At 41.6% G+C, this 21961-nt stretch overlaps 1 protein-coding gene across 5 annotated transcripts in view; it reads right to left on the minus strand.

Moving 5' to 3' along the window:
• Window positions 1-21961, minus strand: part of DENND2B (DENN domain containing 2B) — a 183872-nt gene that overhangs the window by 121605 nt on the left and 40306 nt on the right. For 3 of the 5 annotated variants that reach the window (XM_065682980.1, XM_065682977.1, XM_065682981.1), the window contains exon 2: window positions 20037-20124. The gene's annotated coding sequence lies outside the window, so the exon portion shown is untranslated. Of the gene's footprint in view, window positions 1-19367; window positions 19652-20036; window positions 20125-20212; window positions 20230-21961 lie in introns of those variants that run through there. The other 2 variants (XM_065682979.1, XM_065682978.1) reach the window with 2 other exon arrangements.

Below are 21961 nucleotides of genomic sequence, written 5' to 3' on the forward strand. Positions count from 1 at the left end.
GAGGCTTATAAAAAGTGGAAGCAAGGACAGGCGGCCTGGGAAGAATACGGGGATGTTGTCCAGGAAGCTAGGGACCAGCTTAGGAAGGCTAAGGCCCAGTTAGAATTAAACTTGGCTAGGGATGTTAAGGATAACAGGAAGGGATTCTACAGGTACATAGCAAACAAAAAACAGACTAGGGACAACATAGGCCCCCTCCGGAAGCTATCAGGAGAACCGGCTGCACAGGATTTGGAGAAGGCTGAGGTTCTGAATAACTTCTTTGCCTCGGTCTTCACTGGCAAAGGCTCTGACTGCACCACCCAAGTCTTAGAAGGCAGATGCAGAGACTGTGAGAATGAGGACCTTGGGCCCACTGTAGGAGAGGATCTGGTTCGAGACCATCTTAAAAACCTGAACATGCACAAGTCCATGGGACCCAACGAAATCCATCCGCGGGTCCTGAAGGAGCTGACAAATGAAGTTGCTAAGCCACTGGCCATCATATTTGAAAAATCATGGCAGTCAGGTGAAGTTCCCAGTGACTGGAAAAAGGGAAATATAACCCCCATTTTCAAGAAGGGGAAAATGGAAGACCCGGGGAACTACAGACCAGTCAGTCTCACCTCTGTGCCTGGCAAAATCTTGGAGCAGATTCTCCTGGAAGGCATGCTGAGGCATAGTTCTATTCTATTAACTATGTTCTCAGTTTAAGTTGCTGTTTGCTTGCCTTCTGATTCTTAGAATCATAGAATCATAGAATAGTTAGGGTTGGAAAGGACCTTAAGATCATCTAGTTCCAACCCCCTACCATGGGCAGGGACACCTCACACTAAACCATGCCACCCAAGGCTCTGTCCAACCTGGCCTCTTGTCCCTCTTTTCTTCAGTTCATTTATAGAGAGATATCAAAGCTCCTGCCAGCCTTCATTTTGTGTTGTTTTTTCAAAGCTCAACCATTTTTTTGGCCCTCCATGGTGTTAAACATCCTGGCAGCTATTCTTTGTGCTTGCTGCAGATCAAATATCACCCCCTTGAATGTGGATCACCAAAATACCCACAGCATTCCAGAGGGAGACTCCTCTGTGCCTTCCTTATTGCCACCAAAAATATGCATATTGAATTAGGTTTGCTATTTGTCACTAATCAGAACCCAGTTTCTGGTCCTCATCTTCAGGTGATGACACTGCCATGCCATTTCAGTTATTTCAGTCTGAAAAATCACCAGTGTAGGCAGAGCAAATTTAACTACATGTTCCTTTTCATGAGCATTTTAAAGCAGATAGTGGACAAAGCCAGTGTTAAGATGCTGTTCATTAATAACATCCCTACAACATGATATTGTTCTCTCAACACTTGCCTGATCTTTTCATCCTTACCAAGTCACTTCTAAATTGCTCTACTGATTCCAAATTTCTCTCACTTAAGAGATTTCCACTGTGGTTCTATTATCAAGCAGAAGTTCAAAGAGAACAAACGTGCCCCTCTCTGCCTTCTTGCCTTCTCTGCAGGAAAGCTATCAGAGACAGCTATCAAGCTAGTCAGCATAACCTAGTTTTTACTTTTAAACTCCTTTCCTTCCTTGCTGGTTTATCATGATCAGAATCACCAACCTGCAATTTTCCTCTTCTGCAACACATATACTGTATTTGTAATTTCCAAGCGCATCATAGAAGTTCTGTCCTTAAAGGTTTGTTGCTGTTGTTATTTTCATATGCCTTTTATTCTACTATTAGTTCTTTGCCTCCGGAGCCAATCTTCTCCATCAGATCAACAATATTCACCACCCCCTTTTACACTCCCTTGGGAATGAAGACAGAGCATAATTTGGTTTCCACATATTCTGTACAGTCATGAGTAACTAAAACATTCTTCTCATACTAAATATCCTACCTATCCCATGGCCCTTTCCTACTTCTGTTTGCACAAATTTGGGGGGGGGAACAAAATAATAAAAAATGACTTTGTTTTGTTTTAATACCCTTAGTGGTGTCTAATCCGACTTCACCTTTGGCGGTCCTCACTTTGTCTTTATGCTGCTTGAGCTGAAAAATTCACGTTATTTCCCCACGAGCTTTTCTGTCCTTTCGCTATAGGCCTTTCCTCTTTCTTCTCTGTGGCTTTTCCCTGTGACACCAACCCTTGGTGGCTCTAGGGTCCATAACTTCAGGAAATTCCAGGTCTACTTCATGTTTAGGCACCTATCCAAATCAGCCCAGCTTATGCTACTAACGAGTTGCTATAGCTCTATCACAATTTGCTCTTTAAAATAAGAAGCCTTGTTACACCACCATTTTTAATTCTTCCATTTATTTTTAAAATAAGAGTAACTTATCTTTTGAAAGATTGCTTGAGAATTCTATTTGGCCAAAGCTCCTTCATCTCCTTATTACTTAGTCAAACCAAAGCAAAACCAAAACTCTCTTGTTAGTTAAGTGCTGAAGAAATTCCTAAACATCAATAAACATGTGGGTCCTGTATTATTAGCGCTATTTTTCTCCTATTTTGCTGCAAAGATGATGCATAAACCATGATAAATCAGTATTTTCTGAACAATCTTTCTCAACCATATCAGAAGCTGTTCTCATAATTGTAGTATTAACTGAAAATCAAAGAGAAAATTTCTGTTTCCAAATGCCTAGACTAAATGCAGACTAACTCAGCTGATTTCAGTATAGGTAGACTGAATTCCATTGGTGAGACAGGATGAAACAATTCATTCCTTGACTTTGGCTGGGATAGGCAACAACACCCCTTTCAGCACAACAGCGGAACAGGCAATTCTCTGCAGAGGTGGGCCAGCACACTTGAACAGAGTCCAGTAGACAAGCGGTCATTTACCTTTCCTTGCTCAATATGCACAAGGACACTGTCAGCAAACTGGTCAAAATGAGCTGCTTGTATTGCCCCCAGTTTTCTACTTCTGTCTGGTGCAACTCAGCTGCTTTTAAAATCTTGCCATGCCTCAGCTTTTACACCAAGCTCCACACACTGTTACTTAGAAAATAGCTTTCATTAGCTCAAAGAGAAAAGCTGACAATTCTGTGCTTTAAATCTATGACCTAGCAAAACCAGCAAGAATGTAGAGAGGCATAAATATATCCTTACAAAAGAATTTTCATTTTCTCAGCCAAAGTTATAGGAGGTCAGAATGTTTAAATATCACAGAGACACAATATATAGATAAATTTTTAAAAAATGAAGTTTTCGGTTATTAAATGTAAAAATCACACCTCCATTTTTTGTCTTAGCTTTTCTTTTTGCATCTCATTTTTATTTCTGTCTACATGATAACATAATCCATCTAAGAGGTCTAAAACTAAATGAGTTTTAAGCAGTGGTTGAAATCACAGTGTGTTAGCTGACAGGAGGCTTTGGCTCCTTCATCTTTAAGCATCTATTTCTCAGCTGCTGTTTCTCTGCAGCAGGGGCTAGAAAGGTTACAGACTTCAGACCAAGGTTCCTAATTTCCTAATATATGCATCCTAAGCATCTTTCAATTTGTTTGTTTCTTTGATAAATACATTACTGTCATCACCTCTGGATAATGACATGAATAGCAAAAAATTAGAAATACAGTTGTGATACCTCTGAGCATTTGACAGTTCTCCTTCAGCCAAATAGAAAGCTACTTTAAACATGCAAACTGCAGACAGCAGTTACTAACCTGTTTCTTTTTAAAAATATGTTTTCCTTATGGCATATACTCCACAGCCATCTCCAGCACAAGAGGTTTTATATTTGAACAATCTGAACAGTGGAAGAATGAAAGCTTATAAAATACATATCCTTGTCTATGTTGCAAATAGCACAATTCCAAGACAGAGACTAACACTGAAATATAATCCAGGGGCTGTGCTTCCATTCATAAACTGTTCCATTTGAACAGAGTCTGGAATGAATTTTATCCTCATGTTCAACCAGAGAGCCACAATTAATTATAGTGCTGCACTTTTCTGTTTCAAAACCATGTCCCTAACATTTTTCCCTGTCAAGTCCAATGGAGTTTAGAAGACTTCTCAAAAAGGATTATCCCATACAGACAAAATGCAGCCGATTCAAACTGCCCAGAGACAAAAAGAAGCAAGTCCAGTTATGTACCACATGACTCAAAGAAAAGGAAACCTGCTGCATACACACAGCTTCAACTGTTTGAACTGGAAAGGCATCAGAAAGGTCCTTTCGTTAGTAACAGCATAAGTGGGATCTCAAATGTACTTACTTCAGCTCCACCTCTAACTAGTCTATACAGCGGGCTAACTATTACTTCTGTGTAATATCATGGTAATGCTCCCTGGCACCTTCAAACCCCAAAATAAGTAACCAGTGCTTCCCATTCACCGCATATTCTGCAGCTAAGACATGCCACAAAAGTACAGGAATATTTACACCAGTTAAATTTTCAGAGCTGTCTCAGAGAGTTTTCCAAGGCTCTTTAGGGAGTCACTACCCTCTGATGTTCAAACTGAAGTGAAATTGGGATCCAACAGCGCTAGTCAGTATGACCAATTTCAATCTGTAGGCTCACTGCTTTTTACAGCATTTGTCTCCAGTTTTTCCACATTGTCTTAAAATATTTCTCTGTAAAAACACCACACAAGAAATTGCAAAAGAGAAGACAAAGTTTCTATCAATAGATATCTGCATACAGCAAGATAAGAGAGGCGCCTGATGCCAGGATACCACAAATTAAAAGCAATTTAAATAACTAAACCAAAACCCCCATCAACTCCTGGGCTAGTGTAATTTTCATCTCTGGGAGGGGGAAAGGAAGAAAATAAAATAAAAGGCACAAACCCTTTAAAATTGATAACATGATCCTTCAGCCCAAGGATGAAATGCAGCAATTCAATCTGTGATTTAACAGATTTCTAAGTATTCATTTTAATCACAAAGCTATTGCATTAGAAATTTCTGACTTGGTCAGGATATAGAATCATAGAATGATTTAGGTTGGAAAAGACAATAAGATCATCTAGTTCCAGCCCCCTGTCATGGGCAGAGACACCTCTCACTAGACCATGTCACCCAAGACACTGTCACCACAAATCAGCTTTTTGCAGTTAGTAGAGACTAGAATAAAGTTAACGTAAACCTTTAAATGAAGTCAACTGAAATTATACCAGCCATCGTGTACAGAATCGTTCTACAGTAAATTTTATTAATATGTTAACTACTGGCCAAACTTTCCCATGCCAGGGAAAAGCTTTCTTTCTGATAAGCCAACAACCATTTTGCCCAGTGTGAAACCACCACTGTCTCTTTTGCAAGGCATTCTTACATTTTATATACTTAGTCACCTAATAACATGTATAGTGAGTGGATCAGTCTAGATCCCTTCAAGTTTTCAAACTCTCTTTGACTGTCACTGGGAAATTGTTTTACGGGGTGGATGACATTTTAAAATGAACTCTGCTTTGACTAAAGTTGCTGTATAATACCTTCTTAAAACTCAGCTCTGAGTGGCTTTGTGACCAAGGTAAGAAATGTTTTTTAGCAGAGCAGCTATAGCTCTATCAAGGGAAGTTTCACCATCTATTTTGGAAGGCAATATGCCAAAAGAACTGTGGTGCATTTTCATTCACCCCTTGGCTACTGCTTCTTCCAAAATTTCTGTCCAAAGACAGCCAAGACCAAGTTCTATGAATCATAGCTGAAATTAGATCTAATTATTCAATTATTTTTTAAGCTTTTCCTTATTTCTTCACAGCCTTACACACCACTTATCCTCCAGGACATTTGTCCTCATGTCTTTCCCACAACTGGAAGTGCAGGCAATTTCTTTCTCATCCATGAACAGCTTCCAGATTGAGAACTGAATACAATATCCTGCATAGCCCCTTTGGATATATCCTTTTTTATCTAGGGATATAGGAAGAAGAAAAATCTGTATAGTCACCTATTGTAAGTCATGTATGACCAACCTTATAGCCTTCTATGAGGAAGTGACTAGGTGGAGGGATGATGGTAGAGCGGTAGATGTAGTTTTTCTTGATTTCAGTAGGGCATTTGATACTGTCTCCCACAGCATCCTCATAGATAAGCTAAGGAAGTGTGGGCTTGATGATCAAGTAGTGAGGTGGATTGAGAACTGGTTGAAAGGAAGAAGGCAGAGAGTTGTGGTCAATGGCGAAGAATCTAGCTGGAGGTCTGTGACTAGTGGAGTTCCTCAGGGGTCGGTGCTGGGACCGGTGCTGTTTAATATTTTCATCAATGACCTGGATGAGGGAACTGAGTGCACCCTCAGCAAGTTTGCTGATGACACAAAACTGGGAGGAGTGGCTGACACACCAGAGGACTGTGCTGCCATTCAGCAAGACCTGGACAGGCTGGAGAGTTGGGCGGGGAGAAACTTGATGAAATTTAACAAGGGCAAGTGTAGAGTCTTGCATCTGGGGAAGAACAACCCCATGTACCAGTACAGGTTGGGGGGTGACCTGCTGGAAAGTAGCGAAGGGGAAAGGGACCTGGGGGTCCTGGTGGATAGGAGGATGACCATGAGCCAGCAATGTGCTCTTGTGGCCAAGAAGGCAAATGGCATCTTAGGGTGCATTAGAAAGGGAGTGGTTAGTAGGTCAAGAGAGGTTCTCCTCCCCCTCTACTCAGCCTTGGTGAGGCCGCATCTGGAATATTGCGTCCAGTTCTGGGCCCCTCTGTTCAAGAAGGACAGGGAATTGCTTGAAGGAGTCCAGCGCAGAGCCACAAAGATGATTAGGGGAGTGGAACATCTCCCTTATGAGGAGAGGCTGAGGGAGCTGGGTCTCTTTAGCTTGGAGAAGAGGAGACTGAGGGGTGACCTCATCAATGTTTACAAATATGTAAAGGGTAGGTGTCAGGATGATGGAGCTTGGCTTTTTTCAGTGATATCCAGTGATAGGACAAGGGGCAATGGGTGTAAACTGGAGCATAGGAAGTTCCACGTTAACATCAGGAAGAACTTCTTTACTGTAAGAGTGACAGAGCACTGAAACAGGTTGCCCAGGGGGGTTGTGGAGTCTCCTACACTGGAGATATTCAAGGCCCGCCTGGACAAGTTCCTGTGTGATGTACTGTAGGTTACCCTGCTCTTGCGGGGGGGTTGGACTAGATGATCTTTTGAGGTCCCTTCCAACCCTTGGGATTCTGTGATTCTGTGATAGGCACAGTTTGCTGAGACCTGATCTGCTGCTTTGCGTACATCACAGATCTCTCTTGTCCTGTACAACACCTATCTATTGCCCCTAATCTAGGGGCAAGTTAGCTCCCTCACAAAGATATGTGTCACATTTACCTGAATGTCTAGGATTGTTAATATAGCCCCAGATATGAAACTGCAAATATATGATCCACTCAGCTATGTTCATGTGGAGGAAACTTAAAACTGAACTGTAAAACACAAACTGCTTCAGAAAGTGTGTTAATTGGAAGGTTTTGATGATGGGGAAAGATAAAATCTCAACTGCCATTCTACTGAACAACCCTCTGATTTTGTATGGTGCAGATGCTCCCCCCTTACCCTTTTACTCTCTTCATCTTTTTTTTTTCTTTTCCCTCCATCTCTTATTGTTTTCTTCTTACTGCTCTTCAGTTTCACAACCAAAGGAATGCTGCCCAAAGCCCCACAACTCCACATGGATCCATTTTGCCTTCCCTGAACCAGCTTCCGCACAGCTCAGAATGACAACTTGGTTTCAATTTCTCTTTCCATCTAAAATGCAAACTGTTTACATTTCTCACTGTACAGAAATGGCCACATAGTTGCAGACCTGAAAATGAACTTTTCTACCCCAAAAAAATGCATTAAATTCCATGTGACAGATGACTTTAGAAAGTGTTTGAAGATACAGTATTTTAGCTCACTGGGGAACACAGAGTATGCACACAGAAACACCTTGCAAAGGTGCTTACAGGATTTGAGTTCTGCTTTCAGGGCACTGAGGATGTCAACATTTCTGGAGATCAGTAGGAGCTCAGGGCTTTTGAGGACATTTTTCTCCATCCCCAAAAGCACAGTTGAGGAGATTTCCAGGTATCTATTTAGTGGAAATGCCACATACATCAACAAACAAACAAACTGATTTTTATTTCAATGGAATTTCAAACTGCTTCTTGCAACTTTAAAATTCTCTTGCACAATCAAGTGCTCAAATACACCAGAAAACAGACCCTGACACACAGGGCACTTGTGAATTTGAAGAATGGTTTTGCCTCCAAATTGTGTCATCACATTTAGGCTATTCTCTGGCTACTATAGAATATGTTACTACAGGGACTAAGAGGCCTAGCATTACAGCATCGAGAATATGAATTCTCCATCTTACTTCGTGTGAGTCCCACCATATTTGCTTTGGCTGCTACTACATCAGTACAAAGAAAACCTCTCTCATGATAATGTTGTCTGTTTTCTCCCTGTATGATTACTCTCAAAATAATTCAATATTGAATAGTATAATAACAATTTACAATTCCTAACTATCCAGGCGACAGTGATCCCTCAATTCCCAAGGCATATGACTCAGTCACTTATATAATAATACTGCCTGGGCTTCAAGCTCATTTTTTAGGGGGCAGATTTTAAAGGCAAAATAAAAATTCCAAACTAGAATGCAGATAACTAAGAGACGAAGCACTTTTTCAAGTTCTAAGAAGCTGGTTTCCCACTTCCCTGCCTGCACTGCCTTCAGGAATGTGCTGGCTCCAGAAACACAACAGAAATGCAAACTTCCCATTGAGATACAGGATAGACAGATTTTCCAAGTACTACATCTTTAGCCACAGATTTTTGATAGGTTTGGGAGAAATGAGCAAATGGATATGCACTGATTCCTTCTCCCTTCCTTTTAACCAAAAGGAGAATTAATGGTTCTCCAAAATCTAAATGTATCTTTTGGATAGCTACAGCTAGAAAAAAGCAGTATTCCATCCAATTCAATAGTGATGCTTATCAAGCCTGATTTTTATTAACTCAGATATTATTACACCCCCTACCTCAGAAATTTAGCCACAGATCAGGATTTAGCATACTTAACACTACACAAACAAAAACAAAACCGAACTGGCAGTCTCCAGTAGTTTCTCTTCAAACATTGTGGCAACCTGAGTTTGCTATGATGTTTCCACAGTTTCTCACACCGCCACTGCATCTCAGAAAGGTTCAATGGAAGAGGTAACCTGTTGAGACTGTTACCAGGAGAGGAAGAAAACTTTACCTCCAGTAAACTTCATGACCCAACTAACGCTTCCTTTTGCTGTAGTTTTGTAAAGAATATACAACATGATTGGTAATGCTGCATACCCCTGCCACTGGCTGCCCTTTAGCTCACAGAGGTTCCCCTTGCAAGACTCCCCATGGCTGGGTCTGTCTTTGCTCTCATGACTGGCTCCCCTCTGATGTCTGACTGAAGCCCTGGAAGCCTGGTGTCGGTCAGGCTACCCACAAAGTTCACCCAGTATGAAAATTGTTTTGAAACCATTTTGATTGACTGTCGTCAAATGATGCTGTTTCTACTTTCAATGCCATAGACATAGCAGAATCTTAAATCTTGCAGAGAAATGCTTAAGCATCGCCTTAATCCCTTAAATTCATTAGGCATCTCTTTCATTTTCTTAATAAGTCTCTTTTCCCTCTTTACATCTTAAACATGTAAACCAAAAGGTATTTCTTCACAAAATACCCAGTGAAGCTGAGGTACACAACACTCTGAGAACAAGCACATTTCCATTCCTTGTCTTTTATCTTACTGGCTATACTTGATCAGCCATAAAGGTGATCTGTTGCCTCTCTCTGCCATGGCTCCCATGGAAATCAGGACAGTAGACATGTGCCACTAGTACATGAAAAAAAGTGTCTTTATGAGGTATATCCTGATTTCTTTTTCTTCAGTTTCCCCTTCTGCACCTAGCAGACACAAGCTATAAAATGGGATTCACATGCTTCATTTGGCAGTTTTGTCAAGAATTTCCAACAATGCTTAAAAAAAGCATTGACTTGATTTATAGCAGTAACCACATAAATAATACTTACATTTATTACTCACTGGTTTAAAATAAATACATTCACCTATAATATAATTTAAAATAAATATATTCACCCTTCAGTCAAAGTCATCACCTCCGAGTTTGGAATGACACCACTGCGACACCATAAACAACAGTGCACTAGCAAGCAGCTGAAGCATCACCATTTCCTATCTGGGAGAAAATACTGGAAATTACTGGAAATTACAGGCAGTTACCCAGTACTGCTTGTGCACAGGTTTGCTTCAGTCCAATGAGATGGTAAGTCCCAGGACATAGACTTGAACCAACGCCTTTACTCTCCTGGAAACCTCTCTTGGGCAAAATTAGGATCTCCCAAACAAATGCTTCTACCTGGTTTGGAGACAAAATGTTCCTGGTGAGTTTTACTACTTTGAATCGGCTAATAGAGATAGCTGAGGAGAGCAGTAATTCATACATACACGTGTTGTATGTCCGCACACAGAGCAATTAGCTGAACTGCACAGGAGTGGTGTGTAGCACCAGGATTCAGCCTCATGACCTTCTGATACAGAGCCCTGGAGTCTGTCACTTCAGTAAGAAAAACCAACTCCAGTACCTGCCAGTATGAGCAAAGCTGCATCCTGTCTGCAATTCCCTGCAGAGATGGACTGAATGCCTGCAAGCAGATCTGATTCTGTTTAGGAAAGGGCAAAAATGTTATACTTCACAAAGCTCAGGAGCCCTCCTCATTTTCTTATTTATGTCATATTATCTAATTTATTCAACTAGCATTTCCCTTCTTTTATGTCCCCTGCGTAAGAGCGGCAAATGTATTAAAGACCCTGCTAGGTTTCAAGATTGATACATTCCTGACAGAAAGAGATATTTGCATGTCTATAATTTTATTCTTCTTTCCTAATTTCACATATAAACATGATTTGACATACAACATATTATAGATAACCTGCACGTGACAAACAATTGCAGATTGAAGTTACTTACTGAACCCTAGAAGATGAAGCAAAGGGAGACATTAGTTGACCATAAATTAAATGCTCCTGCTTTTCCTTTTTTGTTGTTTTGGGGTTGGTTTGTTGGGGGTTTTTTGTTTGGGGTGTGTGTGTGTGTTTTGTGGGTTTGGGGTTTTTTTATTAACTGCAATAGAACAAGGGTGGCTGCTTAACCCCATAGGTTCAGCCCCTGCCAAATACCTATCTGAATATCCGTAACCCTTCTGCAAAAAGAACCCATTTGATTCAAGATGGCCCAAGCCCACCCTGTAACAGTCAGAACACGGGTGCTTCTGCTCCATTCCCCAAAACTTCAGTCTGACCTTTAGAATTTCCTTGGCCACTGAAACAGTACCTAGAACTTCATAACAAATGGAAAAAGGTATTAATTCGTCACTGGTTCAGCCCCATACAGGAGATACTGCAAATTACAGAGGAATGCAACCAGTTCTAGCTGGCTGGTTCACATACAAAGAGCAGAATCAGTCAGTAACAGAGCTGGAAGAATAATTTTCTGTTCTTATCTGTATGCTTTCCTGACTACAGCCAGCAGGGGATTTGCTGAGGGATTTGCTAATAAAACACAGCTTTGTCACATTTGTCAGCCCTGAGGCTGCCATGGAAACATAACTGATGTGACAGCCGTTAATAAGCCACTGTCACAAGGGCGACCTGTTCAAGCCAACAGATTTGCTGTTCCTGTTCAGTAGTGGGCAGCAGTGGAAGAGTCTAGCAGGCTCTTAGATCGCTCTGTTGCCACTAGTGTTGTGGACTGGGTTTTGGGGGGGAGCACCATGGGTCCATGTTACTGAAAAAAAAATTTAATGGCTTGGTTGGTTTGCCTTTAAGTCGGCCTGTAAGCAGATGATGAAATAAGTGTTATGCTGAGCCAGAAGTTTGAGTTCTGACTTTTCTCCTCTTCTGCCCACCTTACAGGAAGTAAACTACTCAGCCAGAAGAACCATTATTTTTTAATTAGGATTTCTTTCCTTTTTCACAGATATTCAGCTGCACTTTTCCTTTTCTACATTCTTCCTCCAACCTATTCCTAGCATCTCCCTTTTCTGCCCAGGCACAGAAGTAGCCAACTGTTCCCTCTCTGCAAGCAACAGGTTTTTCCTTTTCTCATGACAAATCCATTTTTAGTAGTAAACACTTTAACACTTGCATAAGCCAGCATATCATTTGACACCAATACAGGCAGAAGGAACTCATCCTTCTCAGAGTTAGTGGCAGTTCGCTTCTGGAGTCTGACCTGTCACTGTGTCCCCAGGGGAACATGTGATGCCAGACCTCTGAAGACAGTAAGTCCATTTGCATTGCTGCTGGAGGCAAAGCCGTACACCTCCTTATGTGTAATGTCAAAATCACATTACACACCTGATATAACTCAGCAAGAGGCTGATGCATGAGAGGGCTTTTCGTAATGCAGCCTACTTTTGCACATGGAAATTTTATTGAGGTGGGGAGAGAGGAATGTGGCCATTTGTTCAGGATTGCAGGACAACAGGCTGCTGACCAGAGCAGCCATTGAATGACACCTGAAATCTCCAGACAAATCCAGACCACTCTGCTCTCAGTCTGTCCTATCCAGAACATGAACTGCATAAGATTTTCTAGAAAAATCATGGGAACCTTTAGCATCACTCTCCTGGCTTCATCTTCCTCTCCCTGAGGATCTGGCTATAGTTTTAGAACAGGTAGATATACCCACATTATCAAAGCCATCAGTGCTACAGGCACAGGAACTGCGCTGGGATCTGCCAACAAGGTGCTGCAGCTGATGATCTCAGGCTGCTTCTTGGACACCCTCTTCTTCCAGATGGTCATAAATCCCCAGGAAACATTCTGTGCTATTGTAATACACAGCACTGAGTCATGTTTACATTTGTTTTCTACTGTCCATGCATGTCAGCCAATAGTAAATAGAATGCAGCAGGGGTCTCAGCTCTTGATGTGTCTCAGCAGAAAATTGGATAATGTCTCCATAGGAGAGGAAAGAGAATCTTAATGCAAATGTCAGATTTGACAGTGTATTATGCTATTCACTGAGTCTGACATAGAAGATATTATAATCCTCTGATGGGGTCCCCTGTACACCCAGCTTGTATAGCAGCCTTCTTATCACACACAAAGAGCTCCAAACACATAGACATGAAGTGAGCTTTCTAAATGCATTAAGATTCAACTTCTGCTTTCACTCAGTCTTTACACAAAACAAATCTCATTTATGGGAAGACTTCTGTTGAAACAGGAACCTGGGCTCAACTGCTGGATAGAAAAACTCTCACTCCTCACTCTCATTGTTACAGAAGGCAGAACATGGTGACAGACAGGGTCTGTGAACACCTCAGTTCTGCATGAACTTTGGGACCTCCCTGCCTTAACAACAGCTCCACCTTGGCTCAAGGGGACAGTCTTCCTGACAGCTTATCACCCTTGAGGACACAAGCTCTCTGAGCTGAAAAACAGTCTCCTTCAATGACTATGGGGGAGTTTAGCTTTTTTGCTTTGTGCCCCCCGCTTTGCTCTCTCTTTGCTTTTGTGACCCCTGCCACCCAGAGCATCCCAAGCAGGGGCAGAGGCAATGGTGCTATGAAAGCAGGTGGCATTTTTACAGTGTCATGGCAGAGGAGACAAAAGACCTAAATGGATCATCTTATGGAGCTCCAGGGACAGGACTGGCTCTCTGTCTGTACTAAAGCCTCAGCTCAGGGAAAGAGAGCTGTGCTTCAGCTGCCCAGGCTGGGAGCAGGGTCATGCTTACCAGCGGCCCACAAGGGCAGTGCTTTCTATAGCAAACAAAAGGGGTGGCCAGACAGCATATCCCAAGGTGATACTGCTCCACTTGCGACCTACTGTCATGTGCTGCTGAAAATAAAATGAGCACTGAAAAACCAAGGTTTTCCCTTAGGTATTCATACATTCCCAAAAGTCAATATGGTGCATCAAGCACGAATGTAGCAGGATCAGTGCAATGGTGAAACTGTAGTGGACTGTAGTGACAGGACAAGGGGTAACGGGTTCAAACTTAAACAGGGGAAGTTTAGATTGGATATAAGGAAGAAGTTCTTCACTGTGAGGGTGCTGAGGCACTGGAATGGGTTGCCCAGGGAAGTTGTGAATGCTCCATCCCTGGTGGTGTTCAAGGCCAGGTTGGACAGAGCCTTGGGTGACATGGTTTAGTGTGAGATGTCCCTGCCCATGGCAGGGGGGTTGGAACTGTATGATCTTAAGGTCCTTTCCAACCCTAACTATTCTATGATTCTATGAAACCAAGTCTGATGCAGAGTGGAGCAGCTCTAATCCAGAGCATCAGCTTACCTCAGAAACCAGCTTGACTCTTCTCCAAAATACACACCTGAATGAATCACTTGAAATTATTTTTCAGGTGGGTTTCTGACGAATGAGTTGCAATATGTCCCCTGCCCTGAAACGTGCTAGGGAACTCCCAAAAGCTCTCCCAGGAACTGCCACAGGCTGAGCTTCTCAGCTTCTCACCTCCCGCAACACGGGTTTGAACATGTTGACAGCAGAGTGGTATGAAGATGGTTTTGTCCCATACAAATCTTTTGGATAAACAGAATTGTGCTCTACATCAGAGACTTTTCTTTGTAAATTCTGTCAGTACTTTCTTGGCTTGCCACTCTTGACAACTCAGTCATAAAACAGCTCTCTGGAATACGCTGTTCAAATTAATCAGCTGCCAGCTATTCTCCTTTTAAAACTAATAATAGAAGGTCTTCACGGGCCTGTGAGATGCTGAAACATGGAAATGCAAATTGTGCAGCTGCAAATATTTCCATACTGCTGCAGCTCTCAAATTGCTTTTTGCTCTCTATGAAGAAGGCATGAAGTAACATTGCAGGATGCAGATTTTGTACTGTCAAAATTGTCCAACTGTCCTCAGCATGTCCATAATGTGATAAATGCCTTTTAACTTTCAAGCCTGCTTTAAAGGGGGGAAGGGTGTTCCGGTCATAAACCAACAAGCTCCGCTGGACCAGGAGCACAGATAATTTCATGGCTTATATCCTTTGGATGCCAGCTGTGCAAGGGATGCCAAATTGTGCTCTTGCCATTGACAGAAGTTTTAGCCTCTGATTTATCTTCTTGTCATCAAGCTGCAACAGGATGGGGAAAAAAGTTCCAAGGAGGGAGCATGTCCTCTTGCAGGATGGGGTAATGGGACTTTTTTGAATAGCCGCTTACATTACAGCCGTTTGGCTCCAAGTGAGCAGAGAGGATTAAGGCTACATGAGGCTTGAACTAAGACTAAGAGCTGGCACTGGAGGAAAGACAACTATGGAACACTCCTCTAACTGCTTGGGGGACTCTTGTTGTCATGTGAAACTGTGGAACAACCTGGGGGCTCTTTTCATAAAGTGCTCAGGGTAGAAGCAAGTTTGCAAAGCCCAGTGAAGGAACAAGGGCTGCACCTGCCTCTTCCAGGCCTGCCTGCAGCTAGTACCATCAGGGGACTTTGCCTTTACCAGCAGTACATTCATTTCCAGCCTGAAAAATATTTTTAAAAGCCTCTCAGGCTTTTAAGAGAAAGAAGAAGTTTAAATCCCAGACCGGAAGCCTTAATTATAATGGATTTGTGTGAAAGTTGCCAGATCTCTCCCTGCTCTGTGATCAGGGCTGTGCCAGGAGTCTGTTTTGTGTCACACTAGCAACTGTGTTAAGTTCAGCAAAGCAACTGGGTCAAAGATGCAAAGGCAGAACACAGATCACTGATTAGCACCAATGATAGCCTGCACTGCAGACCAGAATGACAGTGCAATCGTTTCAAGGGTCTTGCTGTAATTAAAGGTAGCTGCATATATTCAGTGTGAGCTGTTGAGAACAAATTTTTGCATGTCACATTTTGCACTTTGTAAAGTCATTCAGAGTCACCATGACCAGAAAACAACATGAGAGGAAACAACTATGACAACTAATTGTTCATACAGTTGGAACTGAAATCAACTTACAGAAAATAAGGAAAGATTTGAGCATCCTCATGAGCATCAGATTACAAATGGAAAATACTGATCTCATGTGCAAGAATTTAATGGTACATGAGTCCACAGCTGTAATATCAAATGCCTTGAAGAAAACCCAAGCTTCAAAGAAAACAGCAGAAACAGAGACAACTATAGTGTTTTTCCAGTCTCTCTCAGACTTTGCCTAAGAAGAAAAACTGAAGAGACTGGAGTTATGTAAAGAAGTGAGTAAGAGTAGAAATAAGTGTTGAATTATGATGGAGTCAGTCCTAGGCTTGTAGGTAGCCTCAGCCCACTTGCAAACAAAACAGCGCATTTCCAAGTCATAAAGACAAACAAACATGTCAACAAAGCAATTGACCTGGAACTCACTGCAACAGGCAACAGGGGAACATACACAGTCAACCTATGGATAGAAGGAGTACAAGCAGTTACTCAAAATAATCTTATGCAAGATAAAACAAGCAGTTAAAACACTGTAACTCAGAATATAAAAATTACTCATTAGATAGAGTCATAGAGTCATAGAATAGTTAGGGTTGGAAAGGACCTTAAGATCATCCAGTTCCAACCCCCCTCCCATGCGCAGGGACACCTCACACTAAACCATGTCACCCAAGACTCCATCCAACCCGGACTTGAACACTGACAGGGATGGAGGAGCCACAACTTCCTTCAGCAACCTGTGCCAGTGGCTCACCACCCTCACAGTAAAGAACTTCAAGTCAAAGAGAGAGAACAAAAGGAGATTTCTACCATGCTTTTTCACTTTCATTCCATGTGCAATGAGACAAGGCCAAACTGATCCTATCAAAAAAACCACACTAATCTCTTTAAAAAATTTGGAGCAACTTACTACCCCCAGACACGATGTGGGCATACAGCCACTGGCAGAAACATGAAGGGGACCAACAAGGGGATTTATGTCAGGACAACAACATAAAGCAACTCTGTGAGATACAGAAATTAATGCACTTATAAAGTGACAGCTACAGCAGGCTGAAAGCACTGAGTGTAGGACCTGTCCACAGGAGCTGTGTGGAGCACAGAGCCACTGCAAACACTGCTGTGAGAGCTCCACGTGCATTACCAGGTTTCTGGAATTGCTTACTCCCTTAATGGATTAAGAAACAATGTGCCAAGGCCTGTGTGCTGCTGCTCAAGTTTATGCCCGACCATAGTAAGTCAGCTATAAGGTATCTTGTTATGAATGCAGTTATAAATATATTATGAGTTATTGCTTTTATCTATATATTTCCTACTGGTGAGGCATACATAGTATATAACACGTGAAACCTTCATTTGAAATTCATTCCAAATTCATTCATTCATAATGCTAGGATGTATGGAAATTATACTAAAGAACTATGCAAAAGATGCCTTGTAGCACTTTTCAAAGTAATGGGTAAATACTACAACGCAGACCGTTAAAGAAAACACCACTCAGCCAAGAACACTGAGACAGAAGTCACCAAGCTTCCCACTGCATTGCAACACTCCACAGATAAATGGCTAAAGGCAACTGTTGCCACTGGGATGCCCAATTTGCAACACCCTGCAGAGGCTTCTCAAGCTGACCATCTGTAAAATGCAAGCATTAAAAAGTTCTGATTTTGAAAATCATGATCTTTGTCTTAGAAATTTCAAGGATAAATAACATTTTCCCACAAATGAGCCTTAAAATTGGGTAATCATCACAGCGTTCCTCCTTACAGAGGGGGATAGTTCAAATTAAAATGCCAGCTTCATAGATTTTCATTTCTAGTCAAAAATGGCACAAGGATATCTTCTTAAACTGATCCAAACTGCTAAATGGATTAAATATTATTATTTTTCCTATCGCTTAACCAGATTATTAATTGATAGTGAAGAACAGTGCCTTATTCATAGAATCAAGTTGGTCAAATCTGGTAGGCAAGATGGGGACACAAAGTTAGACTGTGCTGACCAGCCCTCAGTTCTCAGATGACAGCTGTCAGCTCTGTACGCGTGTTGTACACAGACTGCCTGCTCCAGGACAGCCTGCTTCTCCCTCATGAGTGCTCTACTGGCAGATCACAGCGATAACAGTGTTTTCCGCCCTAAGTCTTCCTGGAACTCCTCCCTGAAGTGCAGCCAATACTGCCCTTTAATCAAGGAACAATTTGCACACACAGACACACACTCAAACAACAGCCATTTGCAAGGAATGGAGGTGAAATAGAAGGATCTGACTTCCATTCACTGCACTCTCTCCCCATTTTAGGACGATTTTAGGAGAAAGCAAAAATAAGCATCACCACTACCTCCAGCGTGTGTCAGCAGCCACGCTGAAGCCAGTCAGCAGCGCCTGGCATTGTTTGGAGGAACACAAAAGACCTTCTGTTTGGAAAGTTCAAGAAAGAAAGCGGAGAGCCTGTGGCCTGGTCCTGCAGTCAACAAACTGAAACAGAGGTTCTCAGGCAAAAGCTGATCTGAAGCCCTTTGAAGTTGATGGGAGAACTCCCATGGACTCCAGCAAGCTTTGGATCATGTCTGAAACACACAGAAGCGAAAAAAGCAGTCTAAAAGTAGAAATGAGCATCTGAGAGAGAGGAGTTTAAACAGCACAGGGGTTAACTAATCTTTTCATCATGGTTATTGGTACAGTGGATTTTTGTGATGTTCAAGAGGCAGGATTGTATGTATTTTCTACATCTTTTCATTATGACATAGCAGTTGTACATTAATACCTTGCAATTTTTCAGCTTAAAATACTATGCATGCTATCCTAATGGTGAGCATTGAATACAGCACTTAGCAAATACCTCTGAGGAAAGACGGAGGGGGAAAAAGACCATTCCAAACTGCTGAAATTATTACTTTTCTGCTTTCTTCCCATTACCTTCTCCCAAAAAGGCTGGTTTAAAGCTATGAAAAACACAGTCCAGGACTGAAAACCTTATTAAGAACAATGCTGCCAGCATCATCTACTTCAAATCCTCCTCATTAAAGATGCATATAGGAATAACCAAGAAGAAAGAAGAGTCTTCTGAACTGTGCAAAACTTCCATAAATATTTTCTTGTAGATAGGAGTAATTGTTGCAGTGTTTTTAAAGTTCGGTGCTAAGTCCTAAATGTCATTTTCTGGGAATCAATGTTAGAAACTTCCTTTAAGTAAACCAAAACCAACAAAATCAAATAACATTTCTTGCAGCTTTTGCACAAGATTCAACAAAGAGCCAAAGGGGTTTTTTTTATATTTTTTTTCTTTCAAAAATGCAGGATGTTTCCTCTTTCCCTGGTTAATAGAATCCAACTGTTGCCGCATGACATCATTCCCAAGAGCTAGGGAATCCAAGCTCAGCTTGCTCAGGCACTCTGCTGGGAGTAAACACCACGGAAAGAAGAAAAAAAACCCAACATACTTTAAAATGGGAGGAAACAACATTAAAAGGCAATTTTTGTTACCTGAAATTTGGAGCACTTCCCCTTCCACTCCATTCTCAGATTTGCACTTCCCAGACAAAACTCTGCCTTACTATGTGAGGCAATCAGAAAACCAGTTGTTTAGCGTCTAATACCTGCTGTGCTTCCCACAGCTCCTTCATATGACCTTTCGCAGCATTGACTCCAACTAATATGATTGCAGGGAACACAGACTGGCCAGGCCAGTTGTCATGGAGATATCTCTCTCTCTCTCTCTCTCTTTTCATGCGCGCGCGCGCATACACGCACAGATTTAAACAATTCTGGGAGGCATCCACAAAACAGCATGCCTTTTCATCAGCTAAGTTTGTGAAGCATTCCTCCCCTCCCCCAAGCCCTCCCCAGAGTCAGCCCAGGAAGCTGAGCTTTGGTCAGGAATCGATTGTTGAAATTAGAGATACTACCTTTTTTAAAATAGAAAACCACCACAGAACTTGTACTTTCCTCTGCACACCACCCCCCCCGCCAAAGGAAAACAGACTTTCACTTGCCAAAGCTTTGAACTAAAAGTAAATCTATTGCATTCAAACCTGCTGGCTATTTGTTTTCAACCGACTTCTTATGAATTTGATATCTGAAAGCACTAAGGCTTTGTTGAAATACAGCCATGCAGATTACAAGAAATGCTGCTGGCATGGCCTGACTGCTTACCTCACTGCTCTCCCAGTACCAGCCAGTGACTTAATTAGCACAGGTATTCATTGTGGTCATGCAGGACTTCCTGTACTCTTTCATGTTTCTGTAATTGAGAAGAAAAATGCACAGGTCAGGAACACGTAACTCAAACAAAGAGAACCCCCCTGGATTTAGCAAGAAAACGTAGATACATTTGGAAGTTTTCTCATACTGACTACAAGTTTACGTGCCTCTAACCCAAAACCTACTGTCGCCCAGTTAAAGGGGAAACCCATTTCAATGACGTCTGTGAATACAAGAGCTGATTAATTTACCATATTCACTTGCACCATGGTTGCAAAACAAAACTTACTCCAAACATAAATAAAGACAGACAACATTTTTTCCTTGACGAAAAAAAAAAATACATGAATCCCCAGCAACATCACATAGGGAAGCCTGGACTGATAAACCCAGAGAACAGAAAATACTTTCAAAAAAAAAGAAAGAACATCTAGTCAGGAAATTCAGTAAAAAGCATCTGGACTCAGAAGAACAGCACTGTGCCCAAAGATTTTACACTTTGGGAAATAGCTGGGAGGCTTACTCCTTAGAGGATTTAACCAGAGTCAGTCATTCAAAGTTTTAAAACTTCATAAAAGATACTAAAGGGACGGCATGACTGGTTTCTGCAAGGAGTAGTGTAAGCAGCAGTCCCCCTAGTGGGCATGAAATTGCAAAGCTGACTATGCCATACCAAGTAGGAAATAAAAGTTCTTTTTCCTCTATCAACCGCTTCATTATGCTGTTATGATATTTCACCCCTGCATTAAAAACCTAACATAAAATTAGCATATGCACCCCTTTATAGGTTATTTAAGGAGCTGAACACAGGAAAATGAGTATGTACATTACATAATCAACACAGCTAGGTTAATATATGAGGCAATACAAAAGAACTCCAACATATTACTCTTCTGGTTGTGATTGTAACATGATAGTAAAAGTGAGATTAAAAAAATAGAAACTGGACAGTGACATAGCAGAGATGTCTTACAGGAACACCTGTGTCTCCATATAGCTATTATAAGGTATAAACTACACTGGAGCGTATTACTGACTGAAAACTCTACATATACATGAGGTGTGCTTTACAGCTACCAAAAAGTGCATGCAGACTATTCACAGGTAGATGAATCTAAAATGACAGCTACTTCAGCTGCCAAGGATCCAGAAGATGCTGAAATGTCATCACATGAAAGTTTTTCTAGATATGAAAGCACCACATGCTAAGCTTGCAAGTTCATGCCAAGTTCCCTTAAGAATGCACCAGTGAAATCCAGCAGAACAAAAGAAGCCAAATATATAAATTAATGACATGTTTTTGTCTTGAAAAGTTTCCTATGGTGCACGACTTAGTTAAGCGCATCACATGTTACAAGCGAGCACAGTTTCAGCATTGTAACTGGGGAAAAGGGAGACGGGTAGCTCCTCCCAAGAGAGGAATGTTTTACACTGTATCACCTTAAACAGAGTGCTCACAGATATGGAAGTAATAAAGAAAACAACCTAGGAATTGATCATCAGACAGGTGAAAGAGCTGATCAGCCTCAGATTTTCCATAGACCCCATTACTGGTAGCATGTACTAACTGTCTGCATCACATCCCACTCCAGTTTATCACAAAGCTCTGCAGCACTTCATTAGGTGACCACGTCTGCATATATGGCAAGGATCTCAGGGGACCATGCAAGCTAGCATTTATAAACAATTGAAAATACTCATTGAATTACATATATACTCAGTTAAAGTTCCAAACAAAGCAAATTAAGTCATTAAAATATATTACACATGCACAAATATGTAGGTACAAAGCACAGTAGTAAAGCTACAGCCCAAGCTTTGGTCCTAGGCAGGTTACTATCACAGAAGACCCCAGACAAGCACATTTCTATTCTAAG

The sequence above is a fragment of the Lathamus discolor genome, chromosome 6 (assembly GCF_037157495.1).
Source record: "Lathamus discolor isolate bLatDis1 chromosome 6, bLatDis1.hap1, whole genome shotgun sequence".
In the NCBI taxonomy this organism is placed as follows: Eukaryota; Metazoa; Chordata; class Aves; order Psittaciformes; family Psittacidae; genus Lathamus; species Lathamus discolor.